At 40.2% G+C, this 27,769-nt stretch overlaps 2 long non-coding RNA genes across 2 annotated transcripts in view; one reads left to right on the top strand and one right to left on the bottom strand.

The window, feature by feature from the left end:
- Positions 1–27,769, top strand: part of LOC102076836 (uncharacterized) — a 33,638-nt gene that overhangs the window by 1,379 nt on the left and 4,490 nt on the right. Inside the window, exons 2-3 of the long non-coding RNA XR_269059.4 lie at positions 19,050–19,159; positions 20,696–20,798. This is a non-coding gene — a long non-coding RNA (uncharacterized LOC102076836). The remainder of the gene's footprint in view (positions 1–19,049; positions 19,160–20,695; positions 20,799–27,769) is intronic.
- On the bottom strand, positions 128–27,769 carry LOC112842074 (uncharacterized). Its single transcript, XR_003213688.1, has 3 exons — positions 27,435–27,769; positions 10,837–11,052; positions 128–201 (listed from the first exon to the last, which is right to left on the bottom strand). It is a non-coding gene; the product is annotated as an uncharacterized LOC112842074 (long non-coding RNA).

Here is a 27,769-nt window from a genome sequence, read left to right as displayed (position 1 = left end):
AAAAGCACAACAGATTGTAAAGGCAGAACAATTTGGAGTGAACACAATTTAGGAAAAATTCAAAAGCACTCAAAAGCAAATAGAGAAATCACACTCACAAGATGACAGTCTTCCCTATCTTCTAAGTGTCCCATTTCACTTCACCCTTCATGGTCACTGCTGTCTTACCGACATACTTGTAGCTGGTGATGTCGGGCTCACCTGTGAGTGGGCAATGATGAAAATGTGCCTCGAGTCAGAACCAACAGAGAAAACAAAGCTTTTACAAGACATGGCAACCATAATAATGACTCTAAACCAAATCTTTCTCTAAATCTAAACAAATGCACATCCTTTTTAGTGCCTAAATCTAACCTTGTCAGTGTTTGTTAATACCTAAAAAGACAACATGTTTTTTAAAAATTGATAACATATTTAAAAATATACATATGGTGTCATAGTGTCTGCAATATATAAGTTTAGCTTTAGCTTTAGGCGTGGGTTACGAAAGTGGAGTGCTAAAAAATGGTGTTAAACATGTTGTAATGATGTCATACAAATATGTAATCAATCAAAAATACATAGTTTTATTCTAATGAAAATATAAAGTTAAGTCAATAATTCTAAATAGTTAAGTAGTCGCAGGCATAAACTGATCACTCTCTTCCATCATTGTGGAGCCTGTACCGCTCTGTTAGAGAGGACTGTGTTGTTTTTCGCTTGTTGTGGCCTGCTTGATAGAAATAAATAAATAAAAATAGCAGTACCACTTAATCAAAAAGGATTTAACTTCAACTTAACTAGCTTTTAAATCAAGATATGGAGGAATATTGTTAAAAGCCAAATGAAAATCGATACAAGGCAGTGTGGCATTTGCTGAAGTGCCTCAAAACAAAATGCATTATTATAGAAATGGCAAACTTGAGTTGTGATTTCTTGTGTGGACGCTTTGTGTGCCAGTAGAGAGCTGAGCAAGTCTAAGTCAGGTCACTCTGAGCAGATATCCTTAAAACAATCTAGCGCCATTATTCTGCTAATATGTAGAGCTTTAAGAAGACTCATTACTGTATATGAAGTTAGTGAAATTCATTACAGCGCTGGAGAATACTGATCTAAAATGTAACAAAATTCCAGATTATTACGATTTTTTGATTTTTATAAACGCGCTTTACCCATTTTGATCATTTTTCTGTATTTTAAATTTCACTTTTTAAATACAGCACATTGTTTGAGTATGCTTTAGCAACTTTCTACTAGTCAGTGTAGAACATGGTGTAGTGTGAGGCATCACTAGACAACACATTTAGTGTTTTCCTTACTTACTGGTTTACTGAATTTAAAGACTGACTGTTAAACAGCTGGATTATTAATTATAATTAAAGTTTCCAAGTGCTGGCTTAGCTCGAGCTTAAGATAACCTCTGAATTTGTCAGGGATGTTGTTATTCCTTGTGTTACACTTTACTGGCCCGAGGGTTTTTAGTAAAGATCGGTTAAAATCCCTTCAACCGTTATGGCTGCGTTCATATTATCTCATAAATGCAAGTATTAATACTCAATAGGTGGTTATCTCTTGTTTTTTAAACAATAATCTTAACAATAATTTAAAGTTCTGTCTGATTTTTATATTATTTGTTGTGATGAGCAATTTCAACTTGGCAGGTAGCATGCTGGTCACTTTAACAAATACTGTGACCCTGGATATTGTTGTTGTGGCTACTTTCATTTACTGTAACACACATTGGATGTTTAGCTTAAGTTTAGAAAAAGTCAGTCGTTGGAATTACTATATACAATTAATTGGGAGTGAAACCAAGATATGCACAAGGACCTTGTGATGTCATCATGAAGTAAATGTGAATTATTCTCATCAGCTGTGACATTAAACACGATCAGTTCCAAACTGCACTTGTTATGTGGTGCATGATTGCAACATTACTGCACAAACTGTAATGTGACAAACCCACAACTACGACTTCTGTTCGCTTAAACCTTCTCCCCGTGTACACATTTCATTTGTTGCCCAACCCTACTCCTGCTAAAAATCCTAACCCAGTGCACCAATCAGTAACAGACAAAGCAAACAAGAAAAGGCAGAATCAACAAAAACAAATAAGATGCGAAAAGATTTCTCCTTCAGGTTTCTTTGAAGAGTTCAAATAATTTTACTCAACAAAAGTTTCCGTGTAAAGCAGACATTTGTTATACTCTCTGTGCTCCGTTTGTGTCTCGATAAGTATGGTGCATTTCTGGCCCAGCAATCCTCAGTCAGTCATGCTGACAATAGGGCTTCATGGAGGACCAAGCCAAGTCCAATTAACAAAGCCTGTTACCATCTTCTGTTGAAAAGAGCCACATACTGGGTTTTCATTTGGGAATATAACAGCAGAGATGTAATGTGCACTGACAAATGGTGTTTTTGACTTCCCCTCTGTTTTGGAGAGAAAGGGAGGTGATAGAAAAGAGAACTGGCAAATTCCACCGTAGTGTTAGTGCTCACATTTTGCTCCCTCCCGCCGAATCAGCTCCCCACGCATTAGAGTTACACGTGTTAGACTAATATTGCGGCGCTTTCTGTAAATTCACAATCATTGTAAAATCAGCACACTTACACAACCTTCTTTTTTTCTCCCCCCGCACAGCATCATAAAAAATAGAACATTTTCTAAGCAGGCAACCGCAAAACAAAGAAAGTGAAAACAATGGGGGACAAGTTGACAGTGTTAATGCAATGAACACGGAGCCTGTATTTTAAAAGAGCGCAAGTCTGTCAAACACGGAGTACTAAGATTGACACAATCCCCCAATTTAAGCTCCTGTAGCTCTTTCTGAAGCTTCAAACTATCACATAATCTTTACCAATAAAATAACAATGCCTCGAAAGAAAAAAACCCCAAAACTCATGATTAACTTTCCTTGTTTTTGTGTGTGTTCCACAACATCTCACTGTCTCTATAATGAGAACTGCTGTTTAATGGGACCAGTATAAACGTGAGCTTGTATGTATTAAAAAAAAAAACAATTTATAAAGGGTTCCAAGATTGTTTTTTCACTCTTTGTGAAAGCTTATGGTCGGCTGGGAAATTGTACCAGTCGAGGCAGTGGGTTTGTGCACTGTGTGGTTTGGCAGCCAGTCATTCATATGCCTTCTCAGAGTTTAGCAGTTTAACACCAAGCCTGTTAAAATGCCCCAGCAGCTGTCAATCTGGCTGCTATCCTGGCCTTGTTAGAACCTAGATATTGAGAGGGAAGGATTGCAGTCTCTGATATATAATATGTTGCCTGTATACTGTCGAGTGTGCAGTTATACAAGTTAGAATAACAGCCCTCTTAATAGGAGGCATGCTACATACCATGTGCATCTCTTTGAGGGCAGATTTATCAAACAAGTGAAGTAGTCAATTGGTCAGAGGGTTAAGTGCGGGTAAATGAAGGAGGCCAAAGAGAGATTACTTAGAATTCATGTCAGGAAGGCTGAAACACAGGAGACTTGGAGGGAAAGACTCTCAGCTTTCAGTGGGAGCTAGCTGCAGGGTCTCTAATAAAGATTGGAGCCTATGGAGCCCTTCCAGGTCAAACAGCCATGTGGATCAAAGACACACAGACTGCATTCCCACTGGCAAGTCCACAGGTGGTACAAACTAGGAAACACAGTCTAGAAGTCGGAATTGTAGGGCTGAGGACTCCCTACAAATTCCCTTTAATCCTTGGCCTGGTCAGGCTAACAGCAGTGTCTCTGCTTGAAGGGCAGGGTGGACGCTCTTCTCACAAGGGTCAAGCTTCCTGCTGCCTGCCCTAGGACCGTCCTCATGAAAAAAAATACCTTTTTTCTTTGCAGAAGCACAGAGTTTTTCCCACCTTCATATCTTCTTCACAGCTGGAGAACTTTCCGGGTGATGTTTCCATCAACCTTACAACTAAGTGCACTAAAACTAACTAAAATCACAAAGCACTTATTTTTCCATATGTTGTTTTCATATTTACATCTTTGCCCTTGTGCTTCACAGCCCATTCCCCTGTGCTGTTTCTGTACACGTTCTGTGTTATTTGCCAAGTACAAACATTTAAATCTAGGACGGAGATGAAAGTCTGTTCTTTGCACTGTTGTACACTGTTATCAGTGTTAATTACTTTGTTTATTAGAACTCCTTCTAGTGTGCTATTTTAACGCAGGGCTTGTTAGACACTTATCAAGACTTCACATATAAATTGCATTAAATTACCAAGAAATGGTCGAGCAACATATGCGACTCTAAAAAAATTGCCAGATTAGGGCTTTACAATCAAGGAAACTCTTTGATTAAATATTAATATAGAAGCTAACTAGCCACAAATCTACAATTCATATAAGAAACAAAACAAAACTTTAGTTTTAAGTCCACACTTTGAATTTTACATAAAGTCGTCTATAACATAATGTATGAATTTCCTTAACACATTAATAACTTTTCTATGAAATGCTAAGCATTTGGGGAATAATTTTGTCTCTGTACACATAATAAAGTGTACATAAAGTCTCTTTGTCAGCCTAATTATGGCTTCTTTGACTTGCTTTTATTCACCTAAGACCTCATATTCAGAGTTCCAATGAACAGCTACCAAATGAAAGTTCAACATCGGAAATCAACCACAGGTATGAATAAAAAGAGCTGTAAATAATTTCTGGTCATCAAATAGAGAAGTGGCTTCTCATTTTTTTCCCAGATTATTATTAAAGAAAGATTATCTGGAAAAACGTGACGACACTAATTTCATAATATTGCTTGTATCCTATATTGCTATGTCAAGACAGTCGATTCACGCTGTATTGCAGTATTTGATAGTAAAACCATCAGAAGGGAAGTGATAGGCTCACAAAAAGTGTATGCACTGGCACTGTGCTATTTAGTATTTAGAGACAATTACTATTTCTCTCCGCATGCACCAATAGCTTCTTTTAATCCTCACTTCAGTTGTATGCGGTGATTAAATAAAAGCAATCGGATCCTCCTCATTGCTGAGACACGTCAGCCAGATCAATAAAAATGACAAACTCTTAATGAAGGCCACTCTTCATCCCATATAATTCCACCACTCCTCCTAGTGTGAAAGCCTTGGTGCGCCATATGCCATTTAATATTTATTTACAACCAGTGAAAATCAATAAATAGATTTTAAGTAGAGCTGGAAGACACCAGTTTGCCCTTTATCGCTCTTTTTAATGAAGGTTTTAGTCCCTTTGGAAATGGGAGGGAAATTTGTAAATGAAATGAAATGCACTTCAAGCATTTTGGGGAGAAAAGAGAGTGGATTGAAGAAGCTGTGTGTGTGTGTGTGTGTGTGTGTGGGCTGGGGTGTGTATGTGTGCGCCTAAGTGCGAATATGTGCATGTAGCTTTAGCGGTGTTTGTGGCTACACAGACAAGGAGAGAAAGTCTGAATCAGGGCTTTCAGTAATCAGTGTCACATTGTCAGGGAGCCTGCCTTTGACTAATGAGAGGTGCTGACAACCTCACTGCATACTCCCTTGGCTCTGCTGAGTGGGACAGATCTGTTTCAGGGCCTTTGTCAGGTTCAATCTCTCTCTACTACACTCTCTTTCTCTCCCTTTACTTCCTTCTTTTTCTCCCTCTGAGTGTCAGGGAGAGCAATGACCACCAGTCAGCCCCAAGGACACCCCTTGGCATTCCACATGGTAACAAATTGACCATGGGGGACAAGGTGCCTAAAATTGCCACGTAGATGAAGAGGTTTTGAATTTTCCATTCTCCCCCAAGGACCGGAAACTGCAGATTTTGTTGGTATCACAATGACAGAAAAGAAAGGGCGAATGCCATAATGTCAGAAAATAAGCAAAACAGGAAGGAAAAGTTGGGCTGAGCCAATTTTAGAGGTGAGTAAGTCCCGAACTGATAGACTAGGAAAAAGCCTGTACTGAACACCTGACATAGTGTAGTCCCCTATTCAGCATGTTATATCAAAGGGCGTGGAATGAATCCACCTATAATATTCTGTCACTAAGATAAAATGTTGTGCAGATGACCTCTGCGGGGTGAGGATTAACTTTAAAAATAAAGAAAGAAAACTGAAAAACTTGCCAGTGTGGCATCTGAAGTATTTCCTGAACAGACATTTTCTGTGAATCCCAGATTTTTGACAGACGGCAGATTCAACCTTGGCATTGGCAGTGAAATGCATTTAAAGTCAACAAAATGTCACACTTTAAGAGATTAAATCTGCAAGGTGGGTGAAAAGTTACAGTGGCTCTCACGGGTCTCGGAAACCTTAACAAACAGATGGAGCCCACTAAAAATCTAAAAACAAAAATAAGATGTGTTTGTCGAAATAATAGTCTTTCTAAATGTAGAATATATAGGTAATTGTAATCAAAACATCTACTGCATTTAAATATAATTACAAGAGAGTGTAATCTCCAGGGCGCCACTTAGCACTTGCTACAAATTCAAGAGAACTGCTGCTAAATTTATAAGTACATACAGGTTCTATCTGTTATCCACCTTAATGTAATGTGACAAAGTAATTTTGGTTCCACTGCCAAAAAAGTTTAGGGGAGCATGGAAAATGGCACCGAGACTGAGCAGGCGGCTAATGAAAATGGTGCTGATGCTTCAGCTTCAGCTGCCTGTTTGAATATAATACCAATGCTGCTCCTGGAGTACGGCCTGCCCCAGCTAGAGAGCAGTGTTATGCCCAATCTAGGGGTGGTCGAAACGCAACATCAAACTGAGACCATTTGCACCAAACAACTGTGGACTGCGGAAGCTGCCGCAGCAGGTGCATTTGCTGCTCTCATCAGAGGGAGGGACAAAAAACAGGGGTAAGAATGGAATATGCACAATACCTGGGTTAATACGGTTCGTCAACGATCATGAGTTTACTGCTTTCTGAAAATAAATTAGGGGTGCACCTGGCAGAAAGGACAAATGGAAATGTTGGTGTGCCAGATGGTAAATGATTATGAAAAAAGGACGGAGAAAGTTGTGTTCAGGAAAGAGCAGTGAAACAGGTCTAGGCAAGGCAAGATGACACCTTAACATGCCTTCTCTTTTATTTGTGCATTTAAATTGTGCACATTAAATATCCTTGGCCATCATTTTTCAACTTCACGGGGACCTTGACAGAAACCAGACCAATCAAGGGAACTAAGGCCTCACTGGTCCATACAGCAGGAAAAATACGTGATGTGAAACATTTTGGTTTGCAGGTACTTAGCCTGTCTTGCATCTGGCCTTACAATAATAGCAAATAGTTTTTAATGCAAGACATAGAATATGGTTTAAACTCTCTGCAGACTCGAATGATTGGCAGGTGTGTAGGAGGAGAATTTGATTATTTTTTTAAGTAAAATAAATTCTCACTTACCACTTACCTTGTTTTGTTGAATCACCATGTTTCAATGCAACAGGTATAAAAAATGTACAGAATATAGAGGAAAATTAGAATTTTTAAAATTAGAATTATTCAAATGTTAAGGTTTTGGATACATTTCGATGCAACAAATGAGCAGATGTGCCCTTTTTTTTTTATCAAAGAAAATTTGTAGCGCACTGTCACTGAAATATCTGCAATATGAAAATATATAATAATTAATTTGTATATTTAATTTATATAATTTCAAAGAGTTTTATAGTCTTGTATCATAGAACAAAGAAATAAAACAGCAAAGAGAAAAAAAATGCAACAGTGCTTTTCTGGTATAGCTGCATGGACCATCCAAGGCACCAGGAGCCCCTACCCTCACCCAGTTCTCACTGTCAGAGGCGATTTCACTGTCTGCAAGTGTATGATAACATAAAGATTTAACAGTCTCTAAAAAGAGATTCAGTATTATAGGGTTAGGTCAGCTCAATACTGTAGGTATTAACTGATTATTCTTGTTTCAACTCCACTGGAACCCATCTAGGTGTTCTTTTAGCACTTGGGATCAATGGAAATAAAGTTAGAGTGGCTTAAAGATTCCCAGACCCCCCATCTGAAGATGTCAGTCATGGAGGTGATTTGTTGCCGTACCATGTGGCTCACTTTTGAGAGTGTATTACCGGCTGTAAGGTCTGTCTCTGTCACAAAATGCAGTTAACATCCAGAGCACATCTCTCAAGTCTGCTCCCTCTGCTAATCTGACACAGACCTGTTTGTTTGTGTATGTCCCCTTATAAAAAAAAAGAAAAAAAAAATCAACTTTAAAACATCCTTGACACCAATCAACACCAATCAAAACGCCAAAGGCAGAGGAAACAATACACTCATGTGTACTGTCACGCGGTGTGTGTTCAGATAATGGGAGCTTTTCTCACTCGAGTCGTCTTAGCTGGCTGTCTCCAGTCAGGTCTACCTCTGAGCTAATCAGGCCGTCTCAGTTCTTTAGATGCCCCCCATGGGACAACACAGCCACCAGCACACTTAATTGGTTCATTTGTTCCGTCATGTTTTGCTGGGCAGAGACAGAATGAGAGGAAATGCTGCAGTGGAACCATTGTCTCCTTGCTCGTCTCCAAGGATAAGAGAAAGTGACACATGAATGCTCTCCCAGATAGATAAATAGTTGAATAGAAGCAAGATAAAGTGTTGAGGGAAAGGATGAAGGCAATTCATTTTATGGCTACAGAGGAAGTTGTTTTTTCCTTTTTATTTAATGTATACTTATTAACCCGCTTTAACATATTTCATAACACTTGATAATTCAAATATACACTTAGATATGCATTTACTGAGCAGAAGTGATTCCAGACAACCTGCAATTACACCCTAATTACTGCATTAGGGTTTTAGTGATTAATGAACATTTAATGAACATTTGTCTTCAAAGTAAAAGTTGTGCCTTACCACTCCACTAAAACACATTTTAAATGGTTGGTCTTTTACTTTGAAGGCTAAAGTCTCAGTTTTCACTTTGTGTCTCACCTTTCACAATTTCACTACTGCTTGGGAAGTCAAGTCGGCATCTTCCATGCAAACGACTAGCATCCATAGCAACCTGTTAGTAACCAAAGCAATAGCAAGGAGGTTTCTGGTGCAGCAATCTGTACCTCTTTGTGACCAGTTTCACATTAGCAAGTGCTAGCAACCACTCACCAACTGGTCCCAGTATATCCACCAGGTTGGCAGGGAGACACTGACTGAACTGTAAGCCTGCAACTGATTTTATAGCGACCGCTAACAACCTTCAGCAGCCACTCACGGGTGGGAAAGGGCTGTGTGACTGAGGCCCTGTCCTCCTACTACAACTCAACTTTGGATAAGGGGAAGAAAATAGTACAGTCCAAAACACACATAGTTGGAGGGCTGCAAGCTGTGTATGGCTACACAAAAAAGATGATCTTGAAGGGAATAATGACCATATTTAAATGGCTTTTAATTACATCACAACTTCTTGATTGCAAACTGTTTAAACAGTAAAGTAAGTACAAGAATAAACTGCTGTGGCTGCAGAAGTGATTAAAAAAACTTTTTAATGTACGCTTCTGTTTTGTCCTATCCTGACCTCTGGTACTGTTTACTACACACTTGCACATAAAGAAATGCACAAGAAGAAGATCCAGTTACTGCAATATACCACAGCCACATAGAGAGCTTAGCTACCATAGTGCCTCTGCGTGTGCTCCCCAAGCTTATCACTTCCATCTGATAAATGCGTAGATTGGATTGGGAGGCAGGCATGGGGAGAGGAAGGGGCAGACAGAAAGTAGAAAGCTGGGGAAACCAACCAAGGCACCATGCAGCTTAATTCTCCTATGCCTGCTCCTAAGATTATCTGCCATGATTTTCCAACATAAAATAAAGATAGATAAATAAAACCCAGAACCGTATTGAATGAATAACAATGAAAAACCATAAAGGCTTCTGGGCGTCTCCAAGTAATTTATTCACCATTTGCTGGAATACCTGGAGCGAGAACAATTCGGTGGAATTGAAGGATGAAAAAGAAATAGAATATTATGTTGTAGTTGATGGGTATAAAATTACATCTGCCATTAACTCTAAGCATAATACTGCCATGATAATCAAATGATGCCTCATCAATATTGATGATTATGTGGTAGAAGGAAAAACAATGGCACCTGATTAGTGATAGCGGGGTGTGATAGTGTGGGGCATGTATTAGCCTAATATTTATACTGAAACTGGGAGTTTTGCTTGAAATCACATCAGGTCTCTGAGGACAGAAAACGTACAGGAGGGGGACACCTCTTTCTGCCGTCCACAGGTAAAGACAGCCAGCAAACGCATGCAGTGATGGTAATTGTGGGGGCCTATTCCATGAAAGGAATGCTGTTTTAAACGCTTTAGCAGCTTTTTTAGCAATCTGCAGACCACTCGTGTCAGACAGTCTCAATTAGCTTCAAATTCAGTTTTCAGAAATGAGACACTGTGGGTCTTTATTGAGATGATCCCGGGAACAATCTGTAACCCAGCTCTGTTCTCCATTTCTAATCTTCTAAACTGAATGTTCATTTAGGGAGAATGACAGCAACATATTCAAAATAAGACAAAAAAGGGGGGAAATTGAAAAACAGTGAGTGAAGAAACTACTTCACCTTATCTTCTCACATGTCTTTTCTTGTCCTATGTGCACGAAACTGAATCCAATCCTAAAGATTAGCACTGTCAGAGAATAGATGACACACGCTGCACAGCACAGGGCTGCAGAGAATGATGATAGCTAGCACACTCACATGGTGACAGATGGATCAGTACTAACCAGCAGACACCATTAAACTGAACCTTGTGGTGTTGAGTGGAGTAGCTAGTGCAGTGAACAGGACAACTCCACCGCTACTCAGAGGAAAGCGCTGTCAGCCAGCTCTTTAATGACCACTTACAGCAGAGGGATGGGCCAAGTCCAGCTCACACTCTCTCACCTCCAGCAGGAGTTACATGGAGATAGACCCAGTCTTGGCTTGTTGCCCCGCTGTTACAATCCGAGTCTGCTTTGAAATCGTCACATCTGGGCAGAGGGATGGCGATGATGGTGGGCTGGTTCTGCTGTCTGGAGGCTGGGCAGGGTCTGGAGCGGTGCTGAGTTATACTCTGGAGGAGCTCTGGTTAATGGAGGCAGGTCACTTGGACATCTGTTTCTGGTGAGCAGGGGAGACACAGAGAGAGATTTGTAATAGGCCAGGGGATTTCAAATGCTTTCTTGTATATAATTGGTTACCGTACAGTAGCTTGCACACAGATTTCTTGCTTGCACATCTTTTTACAAACCACTTTGGAATACAAACTACTTTATGTAAATTAGAGGCACTGAGCGCAGAGTCACACATCTACAGCTTCCCACCTTTGGCATCTAGCAACCAATCTCCGTCATGCTGACAGATCTTTCTCCGTGCCCTCACTAAAACTAGGAGAATGTCACAGCACTCACATTACTCTCACAAAGATGGATGCTGCAGCAGCAACATCACATGGGCTGCAGCTCAATGACTTTGCTAACCTTTTACACCAAATCAGGCCTGCAGCTAGTCGGCACAGTGCTTATCTTTGCAAATATTGTAGAGCTGATAACTAGGGCTCTCATAACCTATTTGTACACATGTACCCTAAGGATTGTTCAGTCTGTCAGAAACACTAGATTTATGGACCGTAGCCACTGTACGTGTAAGTGTTTTGTTTTATATTTGGAAAAGGCAGCCAACAGGCAGGTCACCGGCAGGGACTAGAAAGAGAGTGTATTTCTTCTATATTGGCTTCTCTTCACTGGCTCCCTGTTAAATCCAGAATCGAATTTAAAATCCTGCTTCTCGCAAACAAAATGCTGAATAATTAGGCCTCATCTTATCTTAAAGACCTCATAGTACCATATCACCCCAGTGGAGCGCTTCATTCTCAGACTGCTGGTTTACCTGTGGTTCCTAGAGACAGACACCCTCTCTAATTTCAAGATTAGGCTTAAAACTTTCCTTTTTTATAAGGTGTATATTTAGGGCTGGATCAGGTGACCTTGAATCCTTTCTTAGTTATGCTGCAAACGGGGGGGGGGTTCCCAATTTACACGCTCATCTCTTCTCACTCATCATAGCTTCTTTTCCACTAGTACCTTCCCAGCTCGACTCGACTCGACTCTGCTCTACTCAGTTTTAGTTGTTTTCCATTACAATTGAGTACTGCCTAATGTTACTTAGAGTCGTTATAGCAACCCGGCCGAAAGACCTGTTGCGACATTTGTATGCAACACAACAAAACAATGGATGAAGTCAAGGCAATGGTATACTGGCTGCTTGATCTATGTTTTTTGTCAGACTCAGGGACTGTGGTGTTCACTTTTGAGCAGCCATTTCCCTCATTGCCAGGTTTCAAAAACTGTGGTTTTGAATTTTGTGAAGGAGTCACTGTCATGACTTGTAGAGTGATACCTTTTTTGTGTGACACATTTTAGAGTGACATGTTTTGTTTTTTTTTTGTTGCCTGTCCCGTTTGGATCTTTAGCCATCAGAATTATTGTCTGAAGGCCAAGAAAGATGCCTAGCAGATTTACTTTACCATCATGGCCTTGCCATATTGGTCCATTTGATTGACCTTTATTATTATTATGTATTTATTTGATTTGATTTTCGGTTGTTACCAGTGTTGGGTAAGTTACTTTAAATTAGTAACTTAGTTACATTACTAGTTACTTCTCTAAAAAAGTAACTCAGTTACTTCAAGTTACTCGTTACTTTCAAAGTAACTAGTTACTAGGGAAAGTAACTTTGGTTTTACTCAGAATTCTCTTGTTAATGTGTTGCTTCTGTAACTGGATACCCAGCCAGACTGCCAGTCTTCTAGCTTGCTTACTTGCCACAAGTGCACTGTGCCACCTACCAACAGAAAGGAAAAAATAATGTGCACATTTCCACGAGAGAAATCCCACGCCTGGACCGTCGTTGACCGCCGCCATGATTCTAGCCTGCTTTTTACATCCAACACAAAAACTGCAGTCGTGGTGCTTTTGATTGTACTCAGAACTCGGAAATTCTGCCTTCTGAATAGGAAGATGTAGGTAACACCAGACTGCAGATGAGCTGCATACAGAGCTGGACTGGGACAAAAAAATCGTCCCGGGCATTTTGACTAGAGACCGGCCCACCATTATAGGAAAAATCATAAAGCCTTTGAATGAAAATAAACACTGTTGTGACAGTGATGTACACTGTTCTGATGGTATATATGTATCAATCTATCAATTGTTTGTTGTAAGATTCAGATAATTATTTTTTTAAAAGCGAGACATTTTAAATGAGAATAATAAAGAAAAGTATTTCCTTGTGCCCCCCTTTCCCTGTTAATGCCCTACCTGGCCCCCTGGCAACACTTTGCTAGATCCGCCCCTGCACAGTTACCAGCTGTCAGCTACTTAGAAAAGGATCCTGGTGTTATTTGTCTGTCAGAAACAGTTCATAACTTCCCTTCAACTCATCCATGTCACCTAAAAGGTAAACCTGTTTCTCCATCACCTGTTCAGCTCTGATGATTCAGTAAGGACATCTCCTGGTTTCATCTGCATGTTTCCCTCTCACCACATATCCAAACCGATATCATGACCAGCAGCTTTACAGCTGTGGCTCCAGCAAACATCAGCTGATACTAGAAATTAATATTAAATAAATTCTAACAGCAGCTGATCAAGCTTAAACGTGCTGCTGTTGTTTAACGCGACATCCGCTGGTTTCCTCTTTCTGGCGCAAAGTGGGCGATAAATAAACAAGAGAGAAAAGCCGATCAGCTGATCATTGATCAGTTTCGTGATTGAAGTAGAAACGGAGAGGAGAGAATGAGAGAAGAAGAGGCAGCTGTGCAGCTTCAGCTTTGTGTCTTTTTCATTGTAGCTGAAGTCCGGGACAAACTGTGTTCCTTTTCACCTCAGTACGAAACGCGTAATATTTTCTCTGAATACGAGACGATTCTGTTTTTTACGGGACGGTTGGCAACTCTAATAATTAACCGTATGAACAAAATAAAGTTCAACATCAGTAACATAGCACCCACCCAGCTGTATAGAAACTCCATCATGCTAGCTAGCACGCAGTACGAAAATGTCAGCATACCGAAAATAAACTCCACCTAAACTTGGTTTATATCTGACTCAGATAGACTGCAGGTCATAACTTCTTACCTGAAGTTCAGTTCACCTGACACTTGGACGGGCGGCCGCTTCGGGTCTCTCCTCTTGCCTCCCTTTTCCTTCATCCACCTGCTGGCTTCCACCACTTGCTAATGTTATTGAATCTGTGGAAGCACCACGATATCCACCACACGAAGTAACGAGTAACGAGCCTATCTAAATCCCAGTAACGAGTAACGCGTTCCTGGTTTTGGCATAATAACTAGTTACCGTGCTCGTTACCACAATAATAACGTAGTTACTGTAACGCGTTACTTAATAACGCGTTAGTCCCAACACTGGTTGTTACACACGGGACAGACATGACTGGGGGATAGGACAGGGAGAAAGAAAGAATGAAAGAAAGAGAGGGAGAGAAAGAAAAACAGATGGGAGAAGAGATAGTGAAAAAGGGGAGAAGAAAAAAAATCACCTGGATCACCTGTCGAGAGAAGAAAAAACAGAAGAGAAAACAAACAAAAAGAGAGCAACATAACAAACACAACACCATCACAATAAACTGCTAACAGTAAATAACAGTAGATACTAAATACTAAATGTTATTGTGGAGCACGCAAGATCAACAGCGCACAATGTGCTTTGAGGTAGCAGCCAAGAAAGGTGTAGTTTGTGTCGTAGAGTTTGTAGAGTGACACATTTTTTGGATTGACTTAGCTCGCTTGGAACACCAGCTGAGCAAGTAATAAAAAAGTACCTGGTACCAGGTACTGTTACCTAATGGAAAACCCTAAAAACTGAGTCGATTTAAGCCAAGTTGGTAGTAGTGGAAAAAGCGCTTATACACCACTTTAATCATTAGTTATTATTAATCTCTCGCTCTCTTCCACAGCATGTCTTTTGTCCTGCCTTCGTCCCACCACTCACAACTGGTCATGGCAGATGGCCACCTCTCCCTGATCCTGGTTATGCGGGAGTTTTCCTTCCCACTGTCGTCAGGTGCTTGTTCGTAGGGAGGCGTCTGATTGTTGAGATTTTCTCTCTATTATTGTAGGTCCTTATATTTACAATATAATATAATATAATAATATAAAAGCCCCTTGGGGCAACTGTTGTTGTGATTTGATGCTATATAAATAAAACTGAAATGTACTGAAAAATATTAGTGCCGTCAGGGCTGCCTCATTAGGGAAAACCCCATATTTCCTGTAACATTATTAAGTCCATATTGAGGTTTTAAAAAATCATATTTACATGATATTAATATTTAATATAATGCATTTAATAAAGTTAAGTGGCTGTATTTTATAACAGTATTTTAATGACTATAAGTCAACTGTCAACCAAATAAATAAATGGGAAAAAAGGTGAAGGTAGTGAGTTATGTGTTAGGCTCAGTCTGGGAAAACACTGGAGGTCAACTCACAGGAACCTTGCTCCGAACTATGAATATCTTTGTGGGGTTTTTTTCCAAAAAATCTTTTTCCTTCTTCTTTTTTTTAACACAGGAACACAAAAAAAATGAAAGTAGGACAGTTATAAGGCAAAACAAAATAAAAGCATCTAAGTTATCTCTTTTAAAGCTGCTGGAAGCCAAAATAAAATCTGAATCATCGCAACGCCTGCGGGACTTTTTTTTTTTTTAAAGAACAAGTTCAGTGTTAAAAATGATGGGTTTTTTGTTGCAGTGGGATGAAAAGATAGTCAAAAAGACAAAAGGATTTCCAGGGAACGACAGTAACTGCCACGGCCCATAGTAACATACTTAGTTGTCTCAGTCCACAAGGGAGCAGTCTTGCAGTGACACTGTCAGAATTATCCTTTTGTGTCCACATCCACATATGTACAACATAGTGTTTGATAGACAGAGACCCTACAGTCTGGGAAAACTAGACAGAAGGGAGATGAAACAGCTAAGCCCCTCTGGAATATAGTGTTCAATTGAGCTACGGCAGAAGTTTGAGGCTTATATCAAAACAAAAGCACCGACGGAATAAAAAAGTGACATAGTTGAACTTTTCATCCATCCTTCAACTCTATCAAGTTGGATTCTTTGAACTGCATAACTATATAAAAGAAAAGCAGCCACGGTCCACTGGAATTATATCACATTTGGTAAATTTAGCAATTGCCACTGGTTCACTTTAGTTTTTCCACCCATCAGGTTATGATAAGGATGCTGAATAGAAAAGGAAAGCTGTTTTATTGGCTTATTACGCTTTGTGGAGCTGCTGTCCTGTCTTGGACTTGGGAGGATGAACACCACATGTTAGCTCACACCAGTGTTATCACTAGATTTAGTCAGCACAGGGGAGACAGGGGATAGGCCTGATCCATCCCCTGCCTCAGGACTCTATCTCTGAGGAAAGCCACACAGATTTGCCCTTTTGCTGGAGGCCACAGGGTGCACAGCCTGCAGGGTCAGATCCCTTTTCAAAAAGCAAACCTATGGTCTGATGCCAAATTCCTTCACAAAGTCGTGTTCCCTTAAGAAAGGCAATGCTTTGCCACTATTCACCCATGTTGTCACTGATAAATCCCTCATGTAATGACAAACAGCAGGGAATAGTCATAAGTTAGAGGCAGTAAATCACTGACCTGAAATGGCACACTTAATGTGACTCAGTTGATGATGTTAAACCAACTAACAAGCCCGCAGCAATTTAATATTAAGGCCTTCGCCTTTCATTCCTGTTCAAAGCCGTGACACACTGTAGGATATCACACCTTTCTTCAGATATCAAATGTACCAGCCTCTATTGAACAAGTCCTTGGCTTGTGAATTTTGCTACACATCCACATAAAGTTCACTCAGGGTCTACACAAATGAGACTGTCTCTGGGGAAGATGATTGGCTGGAGATTGCAGTGGCAAGGGCTCCCACTGAGGGACGAATGTACAATGGGGCCCTGAGGGGCCTGCTGAAGAAGGGCGTTTAGCCTCCAAGTGCCCCCCTGTGGTAACTCTATCTCAGGGGTGGTGGGGGGCCCTCAGCTGGGGCTAAGTGGAGGTGTGTAAGTCACTGTTCCTCCCCTCCGGCTGTACCACCTCCCCGAGCTGGGAAATAGAATTGGTGACTGATGCTTTAGGTTTTTTTTCTGCTTCTTCACTTTTGCTGGGTGGGAGTACTTTGTGTCGCGTGTTTGAGATAACCTTGAAGAGCTCGGCGACAGATAAAAGTGACACCTAGGTGGGGGATTTATCAGTCACTGAGATGCCCTAATAATGTTAAACCATTACATGTAGTTAGAGTTGGTGCTTCTCAGACATAAGGTCACTAGTTAGTTTACAGCTATCTTTGCCTTTCCACGTTTAAATACAGGCATTTCAAGTTAGTACAGATCAGCAAAATACAAGAAATCACAGAGAAATCACCTCTATTGTCCGTGGTTATATTAAAAACTCCATTCTGAGAATTTATAACATGGTCAGAGCTGTTATAAAACTTTACATCATCTTATGAGATCCTAAAATGCAATGGAAATAGCAAGACTGAAAGAGCTGACAGCTGTAAATGTTTGCCTCACCACATTCCTCATGTGGAAGCCTTGCTCCTTTTGTCAAGCTCAGCTCAGATCTCTGAGGTGGAAGATGGAAGATGATGCACAATTCAAAGCGTCAGATGCAGTGATGTAAAGAATATCATCGCTGGACTTGATCAGTTGCCAGGAGAAGGGTTTGACTGAGAAGTGAGTGAGGTGGATTTAGGGGGATTTATTCAGCATTCACTTTTGGACAATTTCAAAATTAGGGGACAATTTGTGGGAACAGTTCAGAGATGGCCATTTCCTGTTTCAACGGATAAGCGAGTTTGGTGTCGAAGAACTTGACTGGCCAGACTCCTGTAATCAAAGTGGAACACCTATGGGATGAATTATAGTGGAGACTTCTAGTCACGTGTTCCCGTCCAGCATCAGTGTCTGACCCCACAAATGCGCTTCTGGAAGAATGGTCAAAAATTCCCATAAACACTCCTAAACCTTGCAGAAAGCCTTCCTAGAATAGTTGAAGCTGTTATAGCTGCAAAGGGTGGGCCAACATAACCTTTCATTACAAAAAGAGGGGGGGGGGGGATGTCACTTAAGTTCATATATGTGTAAGGCAGACAAGTGAATACTTTTGGAAATATAGTGTATATGCAAAAATGTATTTGGGCAGCAACAGTAACAGCAGTGGCAGTAAGGCTAAGCATATAATAGCTTGCAGACCAGTAGTGTGAGCGGGCAAGGGAACAAAATAGTGCACAGAGCATGTAAGTACATTCCCATGATTACCTGGATATGTGTGAAAGTTGAGTGTATGCTCACCTCTGGTACTGGAACTAGTACTAGAGCTTTAATTCAAGTACATAATGTGACCAGCTTCAGGTAATTATTTATTTCCTATGGTGATTGAAAAAAAAAAAAGTAATTCTCGCTCATAGAAGTTTTAAGGACTCGGTTGTATTTTCAGCATTTGCTTCCAAATGAAGAGCAGGGCATGTCAATCAAACTGTAATGTGTAGATGTTAACAGCTGAAGACTGTACAGAGGTAAATGACAATAAAAATGTAGATAAACCTAAACAGCAACAGCAGCCCACAAAGACAAACATGGATCCATTCTGTGAAATATTGACAGTTGCAGAGGAGTTGCACACACAAACGCTGGGTCATTTGCACTCCCATTCATACCTACAGGCAATTTACAGCTCGGGGGGTGGGGGTTGCTCAGAGAGCTCCTACCCTGTGCTGCCAGCCCTTTCTGTTTTCTTAACCTGTCCTTTGTAAACATATGACATAAACAATACTCAGTACTGTACAGGATAAATGAGGGTTAATTGAAAATTAAAATAACTTAAAAAATGATATAAATAACTGACTGACGCTGACAAGCTGTCTTTAAATGTGCAATTAAGTTTGCATTTGCATTTTTGCATTCTCTGAATGCGTGGTAATAGTTCAGTCAGGTGGCGGTGTGCAAATTATCCAAACTAATTGGGACATCATGCACAAACTGACTCCATCATCTCTGGCTGTTGTTTTTCTCTCCGCAGCAGGTCAGACTCACACACGGGCGACATGCTGCTACTTGTGTCTCGTGGAGCGCCCACATCGTCGGACACTTTCCACACTTGCCCACACACCACGACTGGATGCGTGTACTGTGAGTTCATAATAATCTAATAATCGCCTGTAAGCAGTGGAAATAAAGAACAATCTGTTAGATTTCTGGAAATTCTGGACAAGTCGCCATGCAGGACTTTAGACGGTCAATGGCGAACTATTCCAATATCCAAATATTTGCTCACACTAATGATCACCTAATTCTTTCTGTTTGCCTAACGGAGTTGACTTTTACATTTTAAATTAGATTGTCTTGCTTTTTATAAGCTAATGTTGATTGGTTATTGCTTACATTTGGTTGGCAGCATTGATAAGTTTTTTAATTTTATACCAGTGACAAAGAGATGAGGCTAGGGCAAACGCTATTGCTACCTGTGTGTCACGAGTAACAGCAGGGAAGAGACAAGATAGTGCTCCTCGGGGAACTCGAATGGCATGAGTATAGCTGACTGTGACAAAGAGAGTTGCAGAAGGGGGCCGAGCATGTGTGGTTCAGCAGAATTCTAAAAAACACAATTGCTTAGCATTGCATGCTTTTAATTGGGAATTGATGCCATAAGCAAAATTTCAAATTAAAATCCAAAATTATAAAACAGAAACTGAAAAAAGAGCACTTGTTAATTAAGAGGCCCAAAGGACGGATGCTTGAGCGCCACCTTTCGTCTTTCTGTCCACCTGCCTGACCTAAACTGTTCAAATAGAGTGAAATGACACTTCTTCATACCTGAAACTGGATATTGGGCCATTTTATGTGGCAGGCAATGTATAGGGGAAAAATTGTTTAAATAATTTACCTTCCTGTTATACTGGAAGGAAAAAAAAGCAGCAGATCCCCTAAGGCTCTTTTCATTGGGTACAGACATCCTGACTACCAGCAAAGCTTACATAACACTGCGTTCCACCCGTGATCATAACAACTGTATCTTTCAACCTGTGCAGCACTGCATTTGCCTCACAGTAAAACAGGCTCGACTCCATGGCTAAACGAATGTTTCATCAGCGGGAGAGTGAAACTTTCTCTAATGCACTCTGACATGGCTATATATGAACACCACGCTCCATCTCCTTCTTACAAATAATGCATGTGAACTCGCGAACGTCACAGATTCGCAGTTTATTTGCATTGCCACACCACAATGGCTGTGGAGGCTCTGACAGCGTATAGCAAGTTCAGTTTGTTTATGGGAAAGGGGATTGTTCAACTGAAAAATAACAACCGCAGAGTGTGCTTAATAAAACCAGTGTGCAAACCCACTATTGTAATGCAGCCTGTAAGAACAACACATTTCACTTTAATGGTTTTGTCTGCCTTACATGTCTAAAACAGCGATTTTGATCGATAGCAGTATGTTGCATCATACATAAGGTTTCCTCAAAAATCAATCCAAACATTTCTGCCAGCGTGTTTGAGTACAATAATTCAGTCTCATTTAGCACAGAGAAAGATGAGATAGCACACTAGGATAGCTGTTGATTACATGAATTGATTTCCTGTTTGGAGCCCCTAATGACATTATGAATCAAGTACAAGTTACTACAAAGTATTTAACAACTAATGTTGTTTGATGTTTGTCAGTGGTGTGTATTGGCCAGAGGACAAAACACAGGAAGCTGTGATGGATTTGATGCCTGTCTGAAGTGTGGATAAATCTGGAACAGAGTGGGATGAAGATAACAAGGTAAGGCAATAGACTGGCATTGTGCCACTTCATCTTTCATTCTCTGTCTTTTTCGAGTCTTTCTCTGTCTTTACTGTATCATTCTCTTTCACCCCTCTTATCTCGCCATCTATCTTTTTGTCAGCTTTCGCCCTCTTTTACAATGCCAGCACATCTGTTCAGTCCTTTAACACCTCTGCTGTGTGGTGAATGATGTTGCCTTAAACCCCGAAACATCAGAGAAGCCAAAAAGCCGGGCAATAAAATAGAATCTCTCTCTTAAGAGCATTCCAAAGGTTCTTAGCTATTGCCCACAGATAGGTGTTAACATCATTTTTCATTGTGGGAAACATTCCCCTTCCAAGGAGAAGTGTAACTTTGTAAAACACATAAATGATACACCCCCCACAACCCTCCTTCCCTAACGTCACTTGTCTCAGGCACTGACTGATTTACTGTAATTCACTTTATTTTGTTTGTGCTGAGTATAAAACACAGTTCTGGATCGGAGTACAATTGCACTGAAGGTTATTTTCAAGAACAGCAAACTACACTTTTACAATCAGTCTCAATTCAACAGTGTAATAAAAAAGGAAAAATGGCATGGAGGTCGTTTTGCTGATGTGAAAGAGACTCTTAACGGCATAATTTAATCTTGTTTTAGATGCTCTTCTTCTCTCTTTTTTCCCCTTTCTCTGATTAAATGCGATTAGGCTGCACAACACCTTTGCCATTTCTTAATGCAAATCTTCCTTTCAGCCCAATTAGCCTGTCTTCCAGAGCGCGCACTTCTATCTAAGCTGTCACTCGGCGGGGCTTAGCCTTCGCAAACTGTGTTTTTGCTTTAGGGCCCAATAAGGACGTGCCTCTTTCGGCTACTGACTGCCAGACAAGCATGAAGAATTTCCAAATTATGACAAGAAATCTGTGACTGAAGAGTGACAAATGCAGTGAAACTGTCACAGAAAAATATTTGGGTTATCCAAGTTTTAAAAGTTAATGGAGGTGCCATTTAGTAGTCTGTTATCTGAACTGTGAACTATAGCGGCTCCACCAAACTTTTCCAAGGTCCTAAGTATCAAGAAGTATCTCTAAATGACAAAGTTTAAAATTCGATGCATGCTTGCTTAAAATCAGAAGCAAACATTTTATAACTGTCAAGAGTATTTGTAGTAACAAACATTAACATATATATATATATATATGTATATAAATATATAAAATGTGACCCCCATTCACAAAGATACAGTACTGTGTAAAAGTCTTGAGCCACCCCTAATTCCTTCATGGGGAAATGGGAACTAGCAATTGATTTAAATATGTGCATACATACATAGATATACAGTAAATAATACAGCAAACAATCCAAAAGTGCTTTAAAGTCAGTTTTTTGGTATGACCACCTTTATTCTTCCGAACAGCCTGAAATCTCTTAAACTTTCTTGTCATTTCTTGAAGTGGTCTTCAGGAAAAGTTCTCCAGGCTTCTTGAAGGACAATCAAAGCTCTTGTTTCGATGTTGGCTGCCTTTACTTCTGTTATCTCTCAAGATGTTCTCACACTGCTTTAGTATTGTGGAGGCCAAACCATGACCGATAGTGTTCCACTGTGTGTTTTACTATCCAGGTATGATTTTACTGTATTGGCTGAGTGTTTGGGATTGGGAATGCTTTCCACCATGGTTTTGCATGATGGAACAAATCATATTGCATATTGATTGAACCACAAACTTCCAAATTGGATTCATCACTCCAGAAGACTTATTGCCACTAATTTTCGGTCGAGTTCTTGTGTAATTTGACCTCAGCTTTTTCTCCCTTCCTTCAGAATGGCTTATTGCCATTTCTGCAAGGGTTCAGTGAACAGTATGGATGGATCAATTGAAAGGCCAGCTGCATCTCTCGCATAATTTTTATGCTTGAATACTATGCTTGAAAACTAACAAAAAAAAAATTCCTCTGAAAAAGTGAAAGGACTGGACTGAAAAAACAGCTAATGTCCAAACAGAGGCTTTGAAAGACCTTCAGAAGGCCTGAAGAACTTTTGCTCCAGACCACTTAAATATACGAAGATGTCTGGCCTCTTCAAAGCAAAATATGAATAAATGAAAAGTGGCTCAAGGAATGGCATTCACCCCATTTCAACTAAGCTTATTAATACAGACTTCGTGCATTCATTGGGAACTACCTAACTGTGGTTAATAACATTGGTTGAGTTATAATATCTCTAAAGCCTAACAGTGATATTTTGGAACCACTGAGACACGAAAACATCAAGAGCAAATACTTTTAGGATTACTTTTCCTGTTATCTAGCGATAACTTTTGGATTACCCCGACAAAAGGAATCACATTACCCTGCAACACTTTCACATTATATTACAGTGATACATGATACAGTATCATGCACTACAACAGACCACTGCTGACTGTGAGAGACAGCACCTTTTACTGTGTAATCATGAATGGTGTACTAGTACTGTGAGGCGACACCAACAGGACTCCTAAACAGATAACCAACACACAGTTTGAGCTCCATATAACTAAATATACATCGGATGCATTTAGTTTTTGATTGAATCAGTTAAAAAGTTTGTGCTGTAAATTCTGGTTTCATGGTGGTGCATTTGCTTAAAGCTGGCATTTCCATCATGACTGCTTTTCCTCACAGTGACCTTGTCAGCGCCTTGTCTGTCTGTCAGCTAGCTCTGCTAAAAAGGCTAAAGCAATCTGGCAGCCTCCCCTGTATAAAAGCGGGGTGGGAGGGGGTTGAAACAAGGGTGGAGGAAGGATGAGAGAGATGTGACCTTTCTACTTCCAGTGAAGTGTTTTTAGCTAAACAGCCTTTCAGAAATGAGCAAAATGACAGGTTGGCAAGTGTTGCACCTCAGAGAGAGACGGAGGGAGAGAGAGTATGCCAGATTTTCCTCAAGATTTATTAGTTTTTTCTCAGATTAGACAGATTTTCAGTTTTCTGTTTAAATTGAAAATGCAAAGTTCATGTTTTTGAAACACCATGTTTCAGAGCGCTTTTATTTAAAGAGTAAAAGGTGTGAAGCAACTTGAAAGCCAAAGACATGAGACCTCCACACTCAATTATTCATTTATCGAAGTCTTTTAAAGTAACATGTGATTTCACTCATTTACAACCCGCTATTATACAGCACCATGTCCTTCTGAGGGAAACACAATGCATACTGATGCTGTCCTAGCTCCCCAAGGTCAACGCCGCAGCGCCCGCGTCTAATGTCACAGCTTTAGTGACATTAAAGCGGGTATTCAAAATGCACTGAGATCTCCATCTGTGGGTGGTGGAGGGTAATGAGAAAGGCTGAGGAGAGGTCACCTATATGACCAGCATTGGCAGCGATGACTTTACTGAGATGCAGTAGTGAAGACAAAAACACACAATCTTTCTTGCTCTCTCTATCACACACACACACACACACACACACACACACACACACACACACACAGGGCGGGTGCTCTCTCAACCAGAAAGGAGACTGAGATTGGAAATAAAGACCATCCTCTGTGTCTGAGGACTGTGAATGGGAGCAGTAATGTTTTCAATTTGAGCCCCAAGAGCAATAATGGAGCTCATTCTACACCACCTAGATACTGTAGTACTGTTCGCCTTAAAGCCTTAGGATTCTATCATCCTTCACCCTCTCAATTCCTCTCTTTCTGCCGTCTGTGTGCTGTTCATGAAGGGATTAATTTGTGGAATAGGGACTCTTTGGTAAAAAAAAAAAAAAGAAAAAAGACTGAGAGACAGAATTGTGGAGAGAAGAGAAAGAGGATGAAGAGGTGCGGGGTAGATGAATAGGTCTGTGTTTGACACCGGGCGTTATTTCAAATTCTGGCCTCTCGCATTTGAATGACATCTGCTTGAATCTGTTTCATTCATTCACGCAGTATAAGAATTCAATTTCATGGCATGGAGTCTTGGGGCACGTTTCCTGTATATCTCTACGCGCTAGCGTGCCACGGAGCGAGAGGCATTCTTCCTCTGCTGGAAAAGAAAGGGTAAATTCATTTGTGTCATGAAATGCAATCCAGGTTATTGTCTCTGCCCTGCTTCCAAGTATCCCATGAAAGACTTTTAATCACGCACCGGGGAAATAATGTTGTGAGATCTAACTGCTGAGCCAAAGGCAATTGTGAAATATTCAGATCTGGAATAAAAAAAAGAAAACAAAAACATGATTACCTTTGTTGACTGGAATATATTGATATAATAGGCTTGTGTATCCTTGAAAACTGCTATGTCAGAGCTCACTAAGACGAAATTCATAAAGTGCAGATACGAAACTAAGATGTCATGTAATGTGGTCTGAGAAAGTAAACTTTTGATAGAAACTATGAAAGCTCCAAGGACAGCAGGAAAGAACAGCTTTAAAGAAAAAAAAAGCCACACTGTGGTCGCAATGTCAAAGCTCTGTGTTTTCTAAGTCTCTACATTTGACAAAAGAGCGCGCGAGTACAGAGACAAGGTAGTTCGTCTGACCTTTAAGAAATGCACAAAAAGGGTGAAAAACCCAGAGACTAAATGGAAGAGAGAGATGTTAAAGAAAAAACAAGATACTATTCTCTCAAATGAATGGATAGCGATATTTTTTAAAAATGCTGCTACATCTGCATGACTGAATTTCTTGCGCCATCAATCACAAACAGAATCCGAAGTCTTTACCTTGTTTTTTTGTTTGTATTTTTACTTATTGCCCTTTGTGTCAGTTTCTCACCAAACAGTCAACGAGGCACCATCGAGGTTTGTTCTTTTGCGTTTTCACTTCCACCAGAAAACCAAAACTTGTGTTGCCAACAGCTAGCTTCTTTTCCTGTAAATGTTTTATGCGCCTGATTTATATGCAAGCAAAAACTGACTGTGCTTTATTCAGAGATTTCGTCAAACTGTCATCATAATTAGACTTTGCATATAAATCTCATTACAAAAGTGCAACAAAAAATTCACTTTATGTTTCTGCTTTCTTCAGATCAAATAGTCTCAAACCTCATAAAAGCTTGTCCTTGAAGTGAGAGGGATGAATCAGCAACCCAGTGCCTTTTAGTTATTAGCCTTAAATAATGCAGCGTAGCCACTTAATACATGTGCTTTAGACTAAAAGGTAGTGATCAAAGAGAAACACTGAGCAGGTCAGATGATGCTAGCGATGAGGAACTGGTGTCCTTGTGCATGTTTGTGTTCTAAGATGTGTAGGCGCACTTCACCTCCAATTTTAAAAGCATGCTAATATCGGAAGGATATTTCAATATGAGTTCAAAGGATGGCTGATCTGAAGCGGCTATCTGTCACTGGACTGTGACTGACATATAAGGTGCAGTTTGACTGGACCACAAGGACACAGCCAACATGAAGGACGGCACCTGTGTGGCAGATACACTGTGCAGGTAGGTATCTATAGGTAGATATAATCCCTTTAAACAGGAAGGTTTGGATCACTGGTTGCCGCAGAACCAAAAGGAGCATATAGAGACAAAGCACGACAAACAAGACTAAACACAAACCAAGGGAAAAGATACAAAAGTTAAATAAATGAAATAGTGGTAAATAAATGCATGAAAGTAAAAAGGGGGGAGTTTAGAGATGTGATCAGTGCATCTTGGTAACTCTTCCAACAGCCTGAGCTTATAGAAGCATAACTAAGAGATGGCACAGGAACAAAAGAAAGCCTGATCTTAAAGTTCAGATGCACAAACCCCCATGTCCATCTGACATTTTGGGGTTAAATAAGCATTTTTTAAATCAGGCTTCTAAATTCAGCTTCAGTATTTTCATATTTATTGCACTGAAAAGGTAATTAGTCTCAGGAAGACATTTTGTATTTTCAAAAAATCAAAAATTAATTGATTTTTAACAAATGCGATTGCCTTTTGCAGCCAAACCCATTATGTCCCAATGTGCCTTTTTTTGATATGTGTGTGTGTGTGTGTGTGTGTGTGTGTGTAAAAACCTCTAAGTCCTCCACTTTGGATAAGACATAGATAAAAGTTACAAAATCAGAAAAGATTTAACTGGGGAGACCACAAACAGTGACAGCAGAGTTTAAAAAGAAATACAAAACAAAATGATTAACAGTAACAACCCGACACAACCACATACAATCACACCACATGACAGCATACTTTATTGCTACACAATAACTGAATAAACAAGAAACGAAAGATTATCAAAATAAATGAAAAACATCCAAGAATAAATGACTTTGCGTACTCTCAGCATGTCAACTGAGTTAAGTTCCAAAGTATGGCATGAAAAAAATTATTATAACAGACATGACCCGATTGTCATTGGTGAATGCTGTTGCTGATAGAGGAAAGTGGCAGGTTTCTGCCTACAGCTCTCATTTTGAAAAAGGCTCAGTGTAGGGTTTCACAGGGTTTTAAGCAAAAGCGTTTGATTATGGCATCCTATGCACCAAGAGCTTTCACTTGATATTGTTGTCTCCTTTTTCGTGGAGATGGCGTTTAGAGGCTTTTGCATCTGAATTCTTTACAGATATAAACATTTTTTTTTTAAATTCCCAGTGAGTTTTCTACAAAATATCTTAGATGTTCCTAGGAGTGCACTCAAGCACCACTGGTTACCTACCTGGGAACTGAAAAAGATTGCACCATAGCATGGAAATCCATACTTACCCGAAGCTGACATCTCCGAGGACCAATGCTGAGAGCGATGGCAGACGGTTATGCCTGAAAAGCACGAAGGTGATTTGCAAAAAGGAAAAATTAAAAACAAACCACACACACAGATGCACCTCCAAAGTGTTTAAAAGGGGAGCTGTAATGAAACCTCGTGTTCATTTACGGCTCCTGTCTTTTTCAAGTGGAGGCAAGCTAGGACAGCTTCATCATGCCTGTCCAGGAATAGGGTGTGTGTGTGTGCCAATGCTGTGATGGCCAGCAGGTTTATCTAAGCTGACAGAGATGAATCTCCCAGCAGAGGGCTGGGCCTGTTCAGCTGTCCTGCTGAG

Source organism: Oreochromis niloticus, linkage group LG2, assembly GCF_001858045.2.
Source record: "Oreochromis niloticus isolate F11D_XX linkage group LG2, O_niloticus_UMD_NMBU, whole genome shotgun sequence".
Lineage (NCBI taxonomy): Eukaryota > Metazoa > Chordata > Actinopteri > Cichliformes > Cichlidae > Oreochromis > Oreochromis niloticus.
Note: the sequence above shows the minus strand (reverse complement) of the source record. Positions and strands in the feature narration are given on the sequence as shown.